Here is a 19649-nt window from a genome sequence, read left to right as displayed (position 1 = left end):
CGTGGAATGAATATCCATGAGATCCTGATTGAACCACATGTAACCAAGGGCCATCAAGCCCTGGGCACTCTGGCTAATTGTTGTGACCAATTAATAAGCTGGAGTCCACTTAGTGAAACCCAAACTGCCCCATGGAGCTGTTTGCAGGAGCAAGGAATGAACTTGTCTGCAGCAGCAGCCTGAAGGTGGAGAGTTTGCTCACCATGCTCAGGGGTAGAAATGATCATGGCAATACAATTGGATAGTCCTGTGATACATAAAAATATTTTGCTTTCCACTGATTCACCAAAGACAATCAGTAGATTCCTAACTTAGAATATTAAGGGATTATTTTTTTGTCCTGAAAAAGGTCCTGCCATAAAGCTAAATATGTTTGAGACACACAGCAGTTCAAAGCAACAGTGATACCTGAGACACTAATATTTGCTCCTACTGTGCCACAGTTCAGCACGGAGAAGTTGGCAGAAAGAACTGTGCTGTAAGCACAAGTGCATCCTCTGCTTTCCTGTGTGATTACAGCTCATTTGGGCAGTCTCATTTTCTCTGGCAATGAAGCCCTTAATAGCAGCCTGAGACTTCTGAAGGCTGACCCCGTGCTATTTGTACCCACCTCATCCCCAGACACAGGTCCTTATGAATAAAGCCACTTAGAGGGGACATTATAACTTAATTCTGTGATTAATGATTTGGATTCTGCTGGTAAACAAACTCTTTCCACTGCAGAGGGACAACGCTGGAGCCAAAGAAAGGGGCAAGAGTACACTGGCCCCTTCATCTGCTGACTATTAAGTTTTCTGGGATGTAATTATTTTTTTTTCTTCTCAGATCCGTGTGGTCTGGTATCCATTTAATCTGCAGTCTGTAACTACATTTTACAGACAGTGAAAAATGAGGGATCTGATGTGTTCCTACAGGCTGGATAAAAGTGTGGAGCTGGCTCCCAGTGTGGGGCTGCTCCCCACAGCTCCTTTAGATATGAACATTATTGCCACTGTGCTGAATGGCTTCCATATTATGGCATAAATCTGTCAATTAGGATTGCAATTAGCATCCCTGACTAATCCTGCCCATGCTGGGAAGTTGCAGCATGCGAGTTCCTCACCAAAGGGGATGGTTTTGTTCCTTCATTATTCCATTTTAATGCCAGCTGACAACTGCAGCAGTGGTGGATAGGACAGAAAATCAAGTTTTCTTTTAAATGGGAGGTGAAGGGTTGATTAGAAGGGTTTCAGCAGAGGGTGAAGTTTGATTTTTCTCTATCACATGAAATTCTATATTCAAATTCACAATATGCATCAAAAGCTTTAAAATGAATGCTCCAGATTTTCTTTAAAATGAATGCTCCAAAGCTGCTCTGAACTTCATGAAGGACTTTGTCACACAGCTTTGTTCTCATGCTCTCTGACAGCACAGCTCTTAAAAGTCTCATAAAAATGAAGTTATTTTAACTGTGTAAACACAACCTCCCCACCATCATATTCTTCTATGGCAAAGCCCTTTCATAATCTCTCAACAGCATAAACAGATTTTTTTAATTTTAAAAATAATATCTGTAAGCATTTAATGTGCTAAGATTTAATGATGAAAATAATCCAGTCTTCAAATGTGACTAAAACATAATATAAAAAAACCCCAAGGAACAACAAAAAGTCGATTTGAGCACTGTGTTTTGGTACAACATCTGGAAACAAGGGATTTCTTTCTCTTTTTTTCATGACTTTCTTTATGCCAGTAGAGGGCACAACTGTTTAAATCACATTTATTTCACACACAGTGGGACATAATAGAGGCGATTTAAAAATTCATAGGAAAAAAACCCCATCCATTTCCAATAATGAAAATTTTGTGGCATTTTCCTGTATTGTCCGGGAACTGCTAATAGCAAAAAGAAAATTATTTAAATGATTTTTGCATTCCACAACTGCAAGTGTTTGAGTGTTTCTGTCGAGTTCACTATCAGAAAGCAAATTTTTGGGCAATGGGATTAAGGGAATGAAAGATAATGAGATGGAATTGCATCAATAGAATAAAAACCAGTATTAATTTAAACCCAAACCCCATTAATTTGCTGCTTTTAAATAACAGGAGTTGGAATGTTTGTGACTTTTTAATCAAATTTTATATAAAAACTTGGTAAACTTTCTGTACAAATCACCTCTGCAATGGGAAACAACATCTTGGGGTAATTTTTCATTGTATTATTCCACCTGACATCCATGTAAAGGGAATTAGAGAGACTTGGGATAAACCATGGGCTTGAAAATGACAAAACAGCAGTTCTACTTTTCATGCACAGCTTAGGATCCTTTCATCCCAGAGTTTATTTCTGGAAAGGCTTTGAAAAATCCTCAAGTCAATAGATTAATAGCTTACCTGGAATTGTAAAGGAAAAATTAATTAACAGCAAGAGCATCCAGTGGGACAAAGTTTAATAAAACACAGAAAAAAACAGTAACTTGTTTTCTTCCACTCTCTGGCCAACATCTCTAAATTTTTGGAGCCAGCTCTGAGCTGGGTTTCAGTGAGTAGAAAGCCTGATATTGGATTGATTCTAATGCTGAAATTAGAGATGTTATCTTCCAGCCAGCCAGCACTCTGCTGTCAAGGGAAGTTTGACAGAATTATTGAGGAACGTGGAAAATTGCCAGCCACGGATGGAATTGGTGCTTGGGAGAGGGGCACAAGAAACATCAACAGCAGGAACTGGGAAAATAATATATTATAAACTTGAATTCTCTTAGAATCTTCCTTTTATTTTAACATTCACCAAGTGTTTTAAAGTCTGCTTGTGTTCACAAGTGCCCTCACTCTGAGCTGCAGGAACATTCTGGCTGGAGGTCACTGCCATGCTGTTTTCCTTATTTTTCCTGCTCAAAGACATTTGCACAGGGTCATTTGTATTCATTACTGATGCAGACTTTTCCCATCAGGGTATTTGTAGATCTCAAAATTATTAATATTTGATTTAGGGAAGTATTCTTAACCTGGGCAGGCATTAAGGCGTGTGTTTTCATGGAGACAAATGTAAATAGTGGCTGAAATACTTCACCAAATCCAAGCTCCTGGGGCCCTTTTTTGCCTTATTTATCTCTCAGGTAGGCTGGTTTTCATTTTGTTCCTTTCCAGGTCACTGTTATTTATGCTCCTTGTTTTATCTGGCTGCATCTGATCCTGCTGGCAAAGGATGAAATGCATTTACCTTCTCTTTCCCTCAGACAAGTTTGGGATGCCTGAGCTAACTCATGAATGAAACTGCATAATGCTGAAGCCTGAACTTACTTTATTATATTAACATTTAAAGTGTCAGATGATTTTCAAGTTCTACAGAATTACTCCTTGGCTGCATGGAAGGTGCTGTGTAAGAAATGGCTGAAGGGATGAAGGCAGTTCCTGGTGTTTGGCTGCCATGAATTGCCCAGCTAGGAGGGAAAGCTTTGGGAAAGACTAAAATCCTGCATCACATTTGCAAGCAAATATTGTCCCGTTACAGAAATCACTTTAAAAATATGACTTAAGCTCTTTGGAGTAGAGGGAAAAATCCCTGTGAGGCTGAGAAGAGAAGAAAGAGGAGCTGCTGTTTCCTCCTCTCCTCACAGTGCCAGCGATCACATTTCAGAGCACTTTTCAGGAGTATTTCATTGCTGGGCAAGTATTTCCTACCACGTTTCACTGGCAATGCCTTCCTGTGCTTTTGTTTCTGTCTTCATCCTCTGAGCAGCAAATTCAGAGTCGTTTTTTTGATTCATTTACCCTCTGTGGGTTCCCCTCCTCAAAAGTCAGTTTGAGCCAAGGAGAGGAGTCATTTCTCCTCAGTGAGAGCCTCCTGCCCTGTGAGAGCTCCTCAGCACTCTAAACAAAATATCTCATTTCTTTAATAAACTAAGCTGAGCTTTTGGTGGAATTAAAACCCCTCATTAATAAAATGCTCCATATTTAGCAAACTTGAATAGTACATCAGGCAATTTGTTGGAACAAAGGATGGCAGGGGTGGTGGGAATATGATTTTGTGTTTAATTGGATTTGATTAGGAAAGTTACACAGCCCATCACTCAGCTTCCAGGACAGCCATAAAATGTCTTTGCCTTCCACGGAATTGCTGGCCAGGCCTCCAGGCATCAGGCTGGCTCCTGCTGAACACTTCAGCTCAAGGTTGCCAGTTAATGGGTAATGATAAGAACTGATCCCTTGCATTTTAATGGCTGTGACAAAATCAGACAGAAGTACTGCAAAAATAACTTGAAATACAGGGGAGTGATGGTATTTTAATGCCTGGTAGCTGCAGATGTTCAAATTACTGTAATGCTATTAAAATCAGTAGCTATTAATACACAAATATTTCAACGACACACAAAAGCAGAGTCAAAAAACCAAGCCTGAAATAATGACAAAACTAAAATTGCCCGTTTATTGGAATTAGTCTTCAATCACTTCTTTCTAATGGGCAAGAGGCTGCACATCTGACAGCACCACTCTCATTGCTCTCCCTCACAGAGTTCACAGATTGCTTTTATGCCTCCATCTACCTATATGTGAAATCATTTCCCCATTTTAATTTTCTTTCTCTGCGATTTCAAGATCTTGTATATCAGTTTGCACTTGCTGGGCACTTAACCTTCCTATTACCATTTTCTTTCTGTGAGATGCTCTCCAGCACAATTGCACATAATCCACTTTCTTTGATGGCTTTTGGAATAGTCACTGTGGCCTGCTGCAGGTCCTGCCTGCATTAAGGACATTTGCATCCACAGAACACCACTGGGGTGATTACAGAGGTGTAAACCCTGAAATGCAGATTCTGTCAGGGCAAAGTGAGGCTTCCAGTGCTGCTCTTTAATCCAGCCACAGAATTAATTTCCTTCATACAGCCAGAGCCACTCATTAATCCTCCCCTTCCGGCCCTTCCCTCCTGCTGCTCCCAACACCAGTTGCACTCCATTTATTAGCACGAGCAGCAGCTCATGGAGGCACTGAAATGGGAATTTTAACATGCTTGGTGATTTAATCAATTGGGTCCGATGCCAAAAAGAAGTGTTGCCATTGAATTCAGTGAAATTGGACCAGAGCTGTGCTGGCTGCTCCTGAGAACAGAGTTATTTTAAGATAACACCTCCCAGGCCTGTGGAGAGCAGAATTGTCCAAAATCCAGCTGGCCATGGGCACGAGGAGCACGGCTGATGTTGGGTCAGCGTTGGTGACCATGGACCAGGCCAGGGAGTGAATTCAGCTTGTCCTGTGGCACCACCACACCAAGGAATCTCCCCTGGGCCTGTGACACAGATATTCCAAAAAAACCCCAAAAACCAGTTGTTACAGCTGACCTCAATCTTGAAAGAAATGCACAATCCCTTAACTGTGCCTGCACATCAAGGCCTCAGATTAGTTGGTATCAGTGTCAGCTTAAGGAGGGAAGTGTCACTTAAAAATTAGGAAGATTAAATTGACATTAAGCAGTTCTATTTAAACAAGAATCCATAAGTATTACTGGAAAGAGTTGATTTTCTACCCATTTAACTGCATCCAAAGGATCCTATATTTTGTCCATATATTTTTGCCATTGACATATAATTTCTGAAAGTGTGCTTGGAAGAGGTGGGCTGCTCTAACTTTTATACCTAGAAGACTGAAAACTAAATTTTCAACAGGTTTTAAATGCATTTTTAATATTCTACTTTCTAGGCTGTTCCAGTTAATTGAAACTGGTGGTTATTGTCAGTGGTAAGGCCAGACTAATGGTCTTTCATTGAGCCCCTTGGCAAAATCCCACTTTGGCAATGTCCTAGAGATGTTGTACAAACCAAGTTCTGCTTAAACTAGTGAGTTCCTTGGTATTTCTGCCAGTGGTAAGAGAAACCCTTCAAAAGCTAAAGCAGTTGGAGAAAAACACTATTTTGTTTTTTCTTCTGGAGGAATTTACGGGTGTATCTGAGTCTGCTTCTTACTGGTGGCTAAATTTCCATCTCAAATTTGAAAAAAGAAGGTTTGTCAAAGCAGGACACAAAAGTTATGTGGGAAATCCATGTGGTGAAAAGATGAACATGGAAAAACTGCTGGGAAAAGGACACAACAACTAAAGCAGAGGACAGTCAGAGGGTGGAGTTAATAGGAGCAAGAGCTCAGTTGATATTTTAGATCCACAGCTGCCATCAGGATGGACAGGGTTATGCCAGGTCTTCAAAACAAATGATTAATTGGGAAGTTTAAATATGATCTTCATGTACCTGCTTACACCTGTGCAGGGTTTTTTCCCCACTTTGTTTCTTAGGAAGCCTTAATTAGACAACACTAGAGTAGAAGCATGGCTGTTCTTCACATGTAACTTCAGAGAGCTATCGACAGTGATGTCTGAATGACAAGTGGAAATGAAAAAAAATCATTAGCTGGAAGGAGCATGAGACTGGTAATTCAGTTGTTATTATTGAAGGTGAATATTGCAGTGGGTTCAGAAGCCCAGATGGCAGAAGGGCAGCACAAGCTCAGGGGCTGTGTGAAAACATTCCAGGTAACCTGAGAGAATTCACTGTCTGCAAATTGCTTCCCTTCAGTAAGTATATGGTGATACTGCACCTTTGCTGTGTTTTCTGAAATGAATACAGGAAAAGCACTTACAACCCCACTATTTCTGCATGCCTGGGTTGCTGGAAAATAAGTGAGGGGAAGAGTGGGTTTTGTCCTTTTTAACTTGTCATCTTAAAGATTAGAGTCATCTTTTCAACCTCACAATCTCATAAAGTGCCTCTCTGACAAACTTAAAATAAAAGTATCTTTTATGCGGCTGAACTTGATACCTATGATAGGAATTTGAAGTCTTTGACTTAACTGAAATTGAAAAAAATATATTAGTTGGCCAAAGGAGTCCAAAATGGGGCTGGGCTGGAGGTGACAAAGGACACCAGGCAAGGCAAACTGCAGGATGCATTTTTAAAATTTGAACAGCCTCTGTGGCTGGTCAAGCATAAAAATACAGGCTATCCTTCTCACGCTGGCCTTCACAGCTAAAGCTGCTATTTCCATGAGGAGAGCTGTGCCACAGGTCCCCGACCTTGTCAGCTCTCATAAGACTGGGGTGCTGTGAGCATGTGAGCAGCACAGCTCTGAGGGAGCCAAATCTGCATTTGGGGTTGGCTCCTGCCCCAGGCTCAGCCACTGCCCCACAGAGCAGCTCACAGCACTCTCTACCTGAGTGGGGAACTAAAGCTTGAGCCCAGTCCTAGCTAAGGATTAGTGCAATAATAACTGGAAGTTAGGATTATCTTCCAGGCAAAAGCCCAAAGTGGAGCTTCAGAGATGTGGTGGAGAGATCAGACTGTGCTGCAGCAGCCCAAACAGGCTGGGAGCTCCCTCCTGCTCCATGCCAGGGCTGAGCTCGACCTCGCTGCTACAAACCTCTGAGCTCAGCTCAGGGTAGCTCATTAAATCCCTGAAATTCTGTCATCTCTACGAGTCCTATTTGATCACACTCTGCCAATTAAAAATGTATCTTGTTTTCCTGAGATAATTTATTTTTTGACATCCCTTTCTCAGACCAGTGCCACATTTCATTACAGAAGTGGCTACACTGCTGGACATTTCTTAATTATAAACCTGCACATGCATGGAGAAGTAAGGACATCTCTTCAGGTCAGGGCTCCTGCACCAAGTCTGGGTCAACAGATGCTGTGTCAAGTCTCTACTTTCCCCAGAGGAGATGTCATTGTTTCTCAGCCAGCACATTTCAATAATTCATGACACAACTGGACAGGAAGGGAAATGGAGGGGGCAGTGACTTAAATTTTATTTGCTGAAGAAGCAAATTGTTTTCCTCACATCCTTCCTCCTTATGCCATGAGAGCAAAGCATCACCACCCTGTCCAGAATTCTTCTGTGCACAAAACAACAGCCATTAGGTCCTTTCTCCCTTCTGGGAAGATCCCAGCACAGGGAGGAGCTGGAGCTGCTCAGAGAGCCCAGAGGAGGCTCCAGGATGATGCCAGGGATGGAGCAGCTCTGCTGGGAGGAAAGGCTGGCACAGCTGGGATTGTTCACCTGCACAGGAGAAGCTTTGGGCCGAGCTCAGGGTGGCCTTGCAGGGCCTGAAGGAGCTGCAGGAAAGATGGAGAGAGACAATTGACAGGGGATGGAGTGATGGGATACAGGGAATGGCTTCAAACTGCCAGAGGGCAGGGATGGATGGGATATTGGGAAGGAATTGTTCCCTGGCAGGGTGGGCAGGCCCTGGCACAGGTGCCCAGAGCAGCTGTGGCTGCCCGTGGATCCCTGGCAGTGCCCAAGGCCAGGCTGGACATTGGGGCTGGAGCACCTGGGACAGTGGGAGGTGTCCCTGCCATGGCAGGGGTGGCACTGGAGGGGATTTAAGGTCCCTTTCCACCCAAACCATTCTATGGTGCTATGATTGACTCTTTTATGTCAACACTCCACTGTGGCTCTGAAGACAAAGTAATCTCTGGGAAAATTTGACTTCAACTGAGGCACAGGGAGCTAATGTACACTTTATTATAACACACAATTCACTATGCTTTGGGATGCTGAAAGATAATACGATTTCAGGAAATTTTAATACTACCTGCTAAGGGAAAAAAAAAAAAAAAGGAACTTAAAGGAATTCTGCTCAGCCTTAATTACACCACACAGCTCTAATGCTGCGATCAGCCAGAGCCAGATCCAATAAAACCTCCATCCGGCTCCTGCACAGCGACCTACGTGAACCTGACTCTTTCCCTGGGCTTCCATCCCAGAAACGAGATGCAGTTTTCATTTAAGCCATAACGCCTCAACTCTCCCCGGCAGCGCATCCCCCCTGAGCGGGTGCGTCCAGCGGAGCCCCGGGGGAACCGCGGCCGCCGCCAGCGGAGCATCCCCGGCGCCGGCGGGCCCGGCTGTGTCCGGAGGGGCTGTGCCGTGCTGGGCTGTACCGGGCTGGGCTGTACGGCCCCGGGGCGGTGAGTTGAGGAGCCGTGAGGAGCGGTGGGCGGGAGATCGCGCCGGGCCCGCCCCGCCGCCGGGAGCGCGGCCAGCGCCGCTCAGAAGAGGCGCCGGGAGCCGCGGGAGCCGCAGGATTACGGCGCTGGCTCCGCGGGGAACGGCGGCGCTGCGGCGGCCGGAACGGCTCGGCTGCAGGTGGGCAACTTCGGGGAACAAAGTTGGGCAGCGGTGAGGGGAGCGCAGAGCGCCCCGCATCCCTCGGGGGGGATGGAGCGGGGGAGCGGCACCGGGGACACCGACACCGCTCCGGGCGCGTCCCTGCCGGGCTCGGGGGATGCAGCGCCAGGCACGGGCGCTCGGTACGTGCCGCTGCCCGCCTGGGTGATCCTGGCTGGTGGCATTTGCCAGGCTCCTCGCCCACCTGCAGGGAGCTGCTGTTCCCCCCAGTCCATCTGTCCCGGGGCCAGGGCTCCGCCAGGCGCCCGCGGCTCCCCCGGGGCTGGGGATGCGCTCCGGGTCCGGCGGCGTCGGAGCGTGCGGCTGCCGGCGGTCTGAGCGTTTGCACGGGGTTTGGGCTTTTTCCCATGTAAAATTGTTCTGAATCTGGAGTTGCCCAAGTTCTAAAGCTGGGAGACTCTGGCTTTGCTTTTAATTAAGAGCTAATTGTCTCAAATGCGAGAAGGCGCGGACGGGAGCTCGCCCCCAGCTCTGGTGGCGGCGTTGGTCTGAAACAGCCCCCGCACACCGCGCCAGTGAACGCTTGTTGAGAAGCTCTTTCCTTTCCCTCTCGAATGAGAATTTCTCTCTTTCTGCACGTCCCCCGCGGCCGTTCGGGTTTGACCGAGTCGTGGCCACGGCGGAACTTTGCCGTCAGCCGGGCAGGGCAGACCGAGCCGGCCCCAAGTTTCAGCCGTGGCTCGGCACAGCCGCTGCCTCCGCTCCCCGCGGCAGCCCCTGCAGCGCTCCCCGGCTCTGCTGCTCCTTCTCTGGCCGCTCATCTGCCTTCCCTTGCAACTTCATGGCTCATACCTGGCTGGGTGCGAGCTGCTGGTGTCCCCAGCATCGCGGTGTGTCACCTTGTTGGCAGTTCAGCGTGGTGCCTGGCTGTGGTTAACCCAAATCCAAGCACCATTTTGTTGGATGCGTCGGAGGGAGATCAGCCCGTTCCTGATGGGGAATGATCCAGGGATAGCCTTGGGTGGGAACTGGTTAGTTAGGTTAACCTTATTGGTGCCACTGACACACGAACAGAATCAATATTGATTTTTTACACGGGGGGGGGAAGAATTCCAGTATTTCTATTGAGTGCAAAAATCAAAACCAAGACCTTAATGAAGAGCAAGAAACTCTCCAAAGTATTGACTGCTGTATTTTGCAAGAGAAACTCGAACTCCGGCTTAAGCTGCATGCCAGGCTTGTTCAGTGATGCGTTTTTTAAATGTATATGGGAAATTATGAACGAAATACTAAAATCAGGAATGGAAATACTGAACTTGTAGGCACTGAAAGTGTGTTACTACCCACGTGGAATTGTTCCAAAAAGTTGTTTATCATGCAAGAGACTTCCCACAGTAATCTGGCAAATGCATTTGTGAAAGCATTTGAGGGGAATGATTGGTGAAGGTGCTGAACTCTTGCCAAACGCTGCCGACTTGGTGCTGGGGCTGCCGCTAAAGGTGCTGTGAGCTCTGTCCTGCCCCGCTGGCTCTTCCAGGGCTCCAAAGATCCCTGCTCCTTCTGCTTCTGCCTCTCACTCCCTTGCACGGCAGGGGATGGATGGAAGCACTGCTGGAAGCTGGGCTGTTTGCTGGAATAAAGCAGTGGGAGGTGCTGCTTGCTGGGAGCGCAGCATCTGCGAGCTGCCAGTGGCTCTGGGGTTTTTCCAGAGTGGGTTTTGTGGATGTCACCTCCATGAATAGAACAGGTAGGGGCTGTCTAGCTGGTCTGCAGCTTGGTTTTCTTCTCTGTTAAGACAGTTAAACCACTGGATTTTGGGGGATTTGTGACAAGCTCTGGTGGTGACTCCTGTGGCTCACTCAGCTCCAACGTTGGTCACCTAAGTTTGGGTCTTGCTCAGAAATCCGAGCATGCACCCAGCTGGCTGCACACCTTGCAAAGCTTTGAGCTTTGAAAATGAAATGAAATATGGATATGAAATATGGACCTACCCAAACTACTTGTTCTTTAAATCCCTGAAGATCACGTCACCGTAGCTAAGGAGCAGTGCCATATTTTCTTGTCACTTTTCTATAATGCTTCTGAAGTTTCCACCCACAAATGCTTCCAACCACTTGTGCAGGGGCGGTGGTTTTGGTTGTTTGTTTTTGTTTCTGAGCTAGCTTTGCTGTCTTTGATGTTGTTTATGTTTATGTTCTTGTGGGAATTTTCCCATTGCAATACCACAAGAACATTTTAATGTTGTTGTGATACAGCAACGGGAGGCTTCTGCAAATAGATTCAATCTTTTTACTGCTCTTCCTGGAAGAGGCTGAGTCTTACAAGTGACATAAGCCAGTGGTTTTATATGTATGGAAATCATCAGGATTTACTTTGATACCAGGAGACACAGATTAACTGCAGTCTGCAAGCAAGATTTTTTTGTGTATTCACAGTGGTGTGAGGAGTCTGAGGAGCCAGCAAACCTGCAGGGACAGGGAAGGGATCAGTGATGAGGAGTGACTGGGGCTGGAGGTGAGCATCCCTCCTGACTTTGGATGACTTGAGAAAGAATTCTAAGCCTGGTCTTGGTTTACTAGAAAATCAAGGAAAATAGGAAGTTTGTTCATATACAAAGTAATTTTTTATCCTTCTTGGTGCTCAGCTTGGAGCTAGGTCTGTCTTGCTGTGCTGCCAGATCCATAATCTACCAGTTCACGTTGGGAAAGCAGGGAACAGTGGATTAGAGTCCCCTGGGATGCATGCACACATGGAAGTTGAACACTGTTGGAGATACAAGTGATGAAAAATGACTTTTTTCAAGGGACCTTTGTAATGCAAGCCTGGCTTAAGCTCCTGTTGTGCATGGGTGATGTCAAGATGGGTTAAATGGCAGGATACTCTGACTTTTGTTTGGAGAAGCTTAGGAATTTAATGTTTTGGTTCTTCAGAACTGAACGTGCCACAGGAACTGGCTCTGGAAATGGACTTGCCTTGGTGCTTTGTTGCTGCTGCCTTTAAAATACATCTGCAGTGACAGCAGTTCTTGTTTCAGGTATTGTTGGTTGGTTGGTTGGTTTTGCAGCTCTAAAGCTGAAGTTTCCCTCTCTCAGCCAAACCAGGGATAATTCAGTCCGTGATTAGCCCATTGAAAAACAACTGGAATGCAGAAAACTTAAATTGGAAGAGCTGTAGTTCCCTCCTGTGCCAACATCTCCACCTTTGATTTAGTGAAGCTGTTTAGAATTGTAGCCCAAACTTTTCAGTGGAGATTTGATGGTCCACATTTTGCGGGATGTGATGTAGGAAAATGAATTGCAGGAAAAAATTAAACAATTATCAGTGATACCTTGTAATGTGCCTAAACAGGAAAGGATTAGGTCAAGGCTGCAGGTTTGTATAAGCTGATTCAGAGCTCAAAAAGCCACACAGTTCTTGGTCCACGGAGACAGATGAAAACCAGATCAGAGCTGATGGCCTTTTAAACAGAAGTGTACCCAGGAGAGCACTGCTGGGGTAACAAGAGTGGGAAGGAGGGAAAAAACCTTTGAGCTTTGACTACAGCCAACTGAAATTTATTTATATTGATTTATTTTTTTTAGTGTGCTGTCTAATACAAAGAAAAGATTTAATACAGACTGAGGGCAAGTGGCAGGAGTTCAGAAATCTTATGGATTCTTGATTGAGTGAAGGTGATGGGCAGCTGGTGAAATAATGGAGTTAGGTGGTATTTTATTAGTGAAAAGTAAAAATCTGCATGTTGAAATTTGGTCAGATGAAATGCAGGTCATAGTGTTTATAGCATTGGCTTTATTTTTAAACAGCAGTCAGTTTTATACCCCTAAAATTTCACTTTTAAAGTGTAATAAAGTATAATATTATTTAAAATAAGTAATAATTTCATTTGGCATAGCTAATGTAGACGTTTTTCCAAAATTACAACATCCAGGCATTTTTCTCTTGAAAATTTTCTCTATTAATTAATGTCAAGAATAATTAATTAACTGGCAGAGGTGTTGCACTTCCAGCTGGGGGAGGCAGCAGTGGGAGCTGCTGAAGTTGTGGTCAGCCCTGGACAATCCCACCTGCAGCTCCTTCTCTTCTGGAGAAACCCATTTAATGGGAACAGCCAGGATTTGAAACCTGGAGATGTATTTTAGTGTTTTCTTAATCCTGCTTGCACACAGGAGGAACTTTATCTGTGTTTGACTGAATCATGAAACGCTTAAAATCTGGACTGCAGGTCTGGAGGCTCCCAGAAAATGAGCTGTGGGGTGCAAAAGGCTTGGGAGTGAGTGGTGATAGCAGAAAAGCAGGGATAACCAGACTTGTCTGTTTTTTGTTTCTTTTTTTATTTTGGTCAGCCAGTTCTTGGTTTCTGGCAAATACAAATAATGCATTTCTGAGCTGCAGCGTGAGGGGGAAGCGCTGCCTGTGATGGCAAGGAGGGGTGAGCAGGAAGGAGCTGAAAAAAACTCCTTGTGCAAGGGAAATCTGACTTAAAAACAGTGCCACCAACCTCCCTGAGACCCAGGGACCCTTGTGCCCCCTGATATTTATTCTGCAATTCCAGGATGGAGCAGGGCTCCTGCAGGCCCTCAGCAGGTGTGTGAGAGCTGTCTCTGCTTTCCTGAGCCCAGCTTATTTGCAGAACGAGTCCAGAATGGCTAAACTGCTTCAGCAGTTCCAGATTGGTCCCTCTACACTGGGTTTAAATGAAGAAAGAAGTAAATAAAGCAGTTTTTAACCCTAATAAGCCCTTTGTGTGGCGCATCAAGGAAGCTGTGGAGTCCAGAGCTTCTCTCTGAGGGCTGATGGACACACAGCACTGCAAGAGGCACCAGGTAAGGGCAGTTCTCCTACCATTCCTACAGATCTATTTCTGTCCTGTTCCCTTGGTTTTGAGATCTGTGGTTGAGGAGAACCCACTTGTACAGTTAATTTTAACAGAGAAGTGAGAAATCTTGAATTTACTGTAGCTTTGAAAAAGTGGTTTGAGCCTTGTTGAAACATTATGGTTAAATCCAGATTCCTGTTCCACCAACTTTACAAGTGGTAATGAGCTACCCTGGTATTAACTATTCTAAAAACTCTCACTATTCCTGTTTGAAAAAAATAAAAAAAAAATCCTACTGCTTTTCTAGCCCTGCTGAAATCACAGTGCCATGTTCCTGATGTGGGAAGTGTATTTCACTTCAATAGGCCTTGACAATTCTGAAGAGTATTACTGCTCAACATGTTCAGGCCTTTTGTGAAATGTAAAATATAATAAATTACAGCTGTTTGTAGCTGTAAACCTCTCGTTGGAGTAAACTAGTGGGGAAAATCAACTGGTTTTCCACAGTCTGGCTTAATGTGAAGCATGTCCAGCATCCCTTTTGCTTGTGCTGAGGTCAGGACAGTAATTTCCAGTGTACTGCAGTGCTTGACTACATAAGGAGCAATTCCTGTCTAATCCAATCCAGGGTGGATCAGTAAATGATAAATTCTGTTTAGCTTGCAAGCATACAGATTTTCATAGTTCATTTGCAGAAGGATCACGCATCTCTGCATTTGAAGACATTCCATTTGTTGAAGTTGGCATCTCTTAGCATTCCTGGTGAAATGTGCAAGATGAAAAACACTGTTCTAATGACATATTACTGTGGAGTATTTTACAGGGAGAAACCAGCAAATTTAGCTGCAGACACTACTGTTTGTTCCCCTGGATATTGCAAAATATTTTGATTTTTATCCTGCATTCTTAAAGCTCGGTGCAGTCACCTGGCTGTGTCTGTCCCACCTGTCCCTCTGTCCTTCTGCTTGAGGAGAGCTGGATTGTAAAGCCATGAAAACAGGGTCTGATTTTGCCAGAGTGGAGGAGATACTTGATTTTTATGGGATGCTGGAACAGGTAATAGCCCTTGGTGTGGTCCTGGGTGGTGCAGTTTTCATATCAAAATCTCCTGACTAAAATATCAGCGTTCCTATGATGACTTTTTCTTTGTTTAATATGAAATTTTTGGTGCCTGCTGCTGCGAGTGGGGTGCAGGTTGTTGTGTGGGCAAAGCAGAGTGGGAGGAGAGCTCTCTGCAGCACCCTGGGTAATTTAACATCTCAGCCCAGTGTGTTGGTGTCGCTTGTAAATGACAATAAAAAGAAAAGGCTGTATATGCATGTTTGCTCTGCCAGGGTAATTGATAAGGCAGGGTGTAATTGGGAACATTTCTGCCAGGTCACTGCCTGAACACCAGCACCTCTTTGCCTCTGAAGTTTGTGTGCTCAAGCAGGACAATTAAATAATAAATGACCTTTTTTCACTTTTTAAAAACAAATGCTCTAAAGAAACAGGATGAAGAACCATTAGCATCTATCCTGACACAGGTGCTTTCCTTTGCACTGTTAGGATCAGTAGAAGACCCCAGGTTTCTGTGGTTTGCAGTCCTTCAAGTGCATCACTTGAGCATTTAAGAGCAGGTTTTTAGCAGTGTGCACCTCCTTTGGATAAAGATTCACTGGCTGAGCTTTCCACCCCACAGAAAATGTTTTGTTGTTTTAGACTCAACATCTCATCATTGATCCTAAGAGAAGGAAGGTTACCTTGATTTACCTGCCCTAATGTCTTCCTATTAAAAAAGGTAGAAGTTGGCTGGCTAAATTGATGCTGAAAACTTGAGTTTTGTGTGTTGGAGTTGAATTCCAGTTTCCCTGGACCTGTGTTAGCCCAGGGCTGCATTCACAGACCCCAGGAGCTCTGTGCCATTCCTGCCTGCCTGCGGGGGAAATGCACTGGAATGGGTTTTTATCCTTCTAGAAAAGGTGAGGGGCAGCAGCTGCTCATGTGTAACCCTGTCCCATTTTGGGCATTGACTTCTGTTCTCCTCTTGACTGAGCAAGAGTTAGCTTTCCTCCTAGAAGGGGCTAAATTAATGTAAACCAGAGCTCTTTTCCTCTTCCCCCCCATTTTTGAGGGGCTGCATTCTCACACAGCACTATTCCTCCCATTGATTGTCACATCTTTCCTGGCCTGAAAATCCTGTTGAGATTACAGTGGAAAAAGCAGTGAAGCCTTACAGAGAACTGGCAAACTGTTTGTAGAATCAAATGCAGTTCTTGGAGGGGTTGCATCCATGTGGTAGTTTTCCTTTTAGTTGTTGAGCCTAATCTGATTATATAGATCTTGCAGTTTTTCAATTTCTCACTATAATTTTCGTAGCTATTTGATTTTGAATCTCACATGGACTATTTTTGCTATTGTGTTGCTGAAGAAAATAACAATTGCTATGGCCCTGGTGAAGAGCAGTGTTTCTAATGCTTTAAAAGCTGTAGTTTATAGTCTCCTTGAGCATCTCTTTTCCTCCATAAGCTTAAAATGCAAACAGAAGAGGTGTTACATCTAACAGTGCTGTTCTTCTGCAACTGTTAAATGAAGGATAAGTCAAGTTTCATGCCCTCTGCTCCTGGAATAAGAGATTGTGGATTTTTCTTGGCACTTCTTTTCTGTAGCAGGTTCTTCCCTGCCACAGAGCTGTGCTTCACACACACTAAAATCCTGAGATAAGAAAGTTGCAGTGTGTCACCAGGTGCACTTGGAGACTGGAAAGTTACTCTGCAGTTGTGTCCTCTTACAAAGCAGCTGAAATAACCTGGACCTTGAGGAAATTGCCCATCCTCTTGAGAGGCACAGCCTGGGAGCTCCCGCTGCAGAGGGGAGCGCTGCCAGCCCCTGGGGTGTTTGCTGAGCCCTGGCCTGGGCAGTGACACCCCTGGAAGTGGTGGTGGTGGCACTTGGTGCCTCTCCAGAAGGCCCTGAGCTGAAAGAAAGGACTTTTCCCATCTTTTTTTCAGGCTTCCTTCAACAGGAGCATCTCTCTCCTGTTTGTTGCTCATTCAATTCCCAGCTTGGATGGAACTTAATCAAGCCTGTTGTAAGTCCTTAGGGCTTTGACCTTGTCCCTGTCCTGTCCCATAAATACCCTTGATGAGGCCCAGTGTGGGTTGATAGGTTTATTTCCAGGTATATTTCTGGGTTTGTTTCCAGATGAAGAGTCTGACCAGCCCTCAGTAGTTGTGTTTGGTGACTGGAATGGCTGCAGAGTTTAAACTCCTTTCTAAAGCTCTTCTACTTTCAAAAGTACCACCACAAAGCAGCTTCTTCATAGTCAGGTGTAAAAATCTGTAATCCTTCAGTGAGAAATGTGAAATAATCTCTGGCTCAGAAGCTGGTGTGGGGTTTACTGTGCCATTCCCCAAGTCACGCAAGGGAAACATCAAGGAAAGCAAACACGGAACTCATCTCCTTCCCTAAACCATGCCTGGCTCTTCCTGGACAGATTTTTCTTGGGAAGGGACTTGGGTTTTTTGCTTTTTCCTTGGTCAGAGGGTAGGATGGCTCGTGAAGTGTCTGTCCCAAGTGTAATTTAACCTGAGCACTGTTTGCCATCACTCGCTGGATGTTCTCCAGGGTTAAGAAAGTTGCAAAAGCTCCTTATCTGGAGCTAAGCAGCTTAAGGAAGTTGCAAAGCTCCAGCACCTTGTGCTTCTCCTGTGCAGCTGTTTTAGCACAGTCCTCTCTTCCCCCAGCATCTGAGCATCCTGATGATGGTGCAGATTTTGATAACCTGCTCAGTTATCTCCTCCTGCAAGAACAAAAAGCTCCCAGATCGTTGTGTGGCTGTGGGTACAGAATGAAAACACAACAGTAAAATGTGTGAAACTGATGGAAAACTGTGCTGTGGTTTGGGATTAAATCTGGAGTTTTCTCCAGTCTGTTCTCCTCTGAGATGGGCTCTTCATTACTTCATGCAGAATAGGCATCACTTCTGATCTGGGTCATTGAATCCTTTTAATTCCTCACCTGCTACCTACTGCCTTTTTGAGAACCTTGGGCATTGTCACAGTAGGTGTTTCCAGCCTGAAAATTTATTTAAACTAATTAATAAACTAATAAATCCCTAATGACATAGGCATACTTACTTCTAGTGTCCAAGGATGTTCTCTGTCCAGCAGAAAATAGTCCAGAGAGACGTTTTTAAGAGAACCAGGCTTGGAATTTTTATTTGGAGTGTGCAGCGACACCCTGGACATAAAAATGACTTTTTTTTTCTCCCCTGCAGTCAACCTAGCAAAACAAGCAGAAGAAAAAAGTCTCCTGTGTCCTGATGCCCCTTTACAATATTGTAACAAGGGCCATCTTCTGCCAGCCCGTGGCTCCCTGCAGCAGGGAGAGGGGAATCAGCAGCTCCTCTGTATTTTCAGGAAAATTTGAGGTGCATTATACCCCAGAATAAGCACTGCAGACAGTTAAGTGCCTGCAATTCTAATGCAAATTTCTTTTAATTCTAGATTGGTAAAGATCCACATTTTTCTTTTCCAAAAGGCTCAGCAGCTTGTCCAATAAGCCTAATTAAAGATGGTAATGGACATTCCATTCTCAGATTGATTTATTCCTATGCAAAGTGATTTGAACTGGTTAAATGGCACCTGTGCAAAAGGGGTTGAGAAACAAGCAGGGATGGCAGCAGAGAGCTGATGTGGTTTTCTTACTGTCACAAAATAAATGTTAATGGTGCACTGATGGAAAAGCCATTTACTCTTTCCTTTTGTAAAGTTTAACTCACAGTGAACTTACAGAGAATCCCAGAATGGTTTGGATTGTAAGGGAACTTAAAGATCATTTCCTTCCAATCCATGGGACACCTTCCACTGCCCCAGGGTGCTCCAAGCCTGTCCACCCTGGCCTTGGACGCTTCAGGGATCCAGGGACAGCCACAGCTTCTCTGGGCACCTGTGCCTCTCTCCAGATGCAAGAAACTGCAGTTCTGGGCATAATTGTTATTTATTATTTGTTATTTATCTGGTTCCTTGCCAAGCCTCCTGAGGGATGCGTTATTTTGATAAATTCCACGAGTTCTCTTTGCGTTATGTGGAGGATTTCTAAAGAATCCAGGCCTTTGTTTTATGTACCTGAGACTTTTTCCTGATTAAAAGGGTTGGTACTTCTAGAAACAAAATCCCAGCAAGGCTTTATCATCAATTGGCAAAGCTTTATGGTTGTGTTCTTCCTCTCCATGAAGTCCAATATATGGAGATCCAATTAATATTATAGGAAAGTGAAAGAAGTCTTGAAAGTCTCCTTTAATATTAGGCTTTGAAAAATCCTGCTTCTCTGATTCATTGTGGTTAGGTGAATTTAATGGTCTGCTTAGTCAAAAAAAAAAAAAAAGAAAAAAAAGCTAAAGGCTCCAAAAGCCTTTGTAGAATTAAAATTCTTTTTTATGAGTTAAAAACATGCATTGCAGGCACAGCTTCAAGTACTCTTGTGCAAGCTTTTTTCATTGATGAGTTTATACTTTGTTAATGCACCACTTCAAGCCAGGCACAATGTGTTCCTCAAGGCTCTGATTTTCACCTTCTCTCCTGTACAGTGAAGGATGCAGAGGTGCCCCAAATATTTTAGCAGCTGCAGCCTCTTTCAGGCCATGTGAAAAAGATGTGACTCCTCAAATTCCATATTCATCTTAGAACCACTTCTCCCTGTGAGCAAGATGAGAACCCATCCAGTGTATGTGACACCCATAATTACCCATTCTTCA

General features: G+C 44.5%; 1 protein-coding gene across 1 annotated transcript in view; it reads left to right on the top strand.

The window, feature by feature from the left end:
* Nucleotides 1-9011: 9011 nt before the first annotated feature.
* The window catches only part of LOC118691577 (contactin-3-like), a 103619-nt gene continuing 92981 nt past the window's right edge, over nucleotides 9012-19649 (top strand). Inside the window, exon 1 of the mRNA XM_036390843.2 lies at nucleotides 9012-9114. The gene's annotated coding sequence lies outside the window, so the exon portion shown is untranslated. The remainder of the gene's footprint in view (nucleotides 9115-19649) is intronic.

The sequence above is a fragment of the Molothrus ater genome, chromosome 11 (genome assembly GCF_012460135.2).
Source record: "Molothrus ater isolate BHLD 08-10-18 breed brown headed cowbird chromosome 11, BPBGC_Mater_1.1, whole genome shotgun sequence".
NCBI classification, from domain to species: Eukaryota; Metazoa; Chordata; class Aves; order Passeriformes; family Icteridae; genus Molothrus; species Molothrus ater.
The sequence above is the reverse complement of the archived record's forward strand: the minus strand, read 5'-3'. Positions and strand labels throughout refer to the sequence as shown.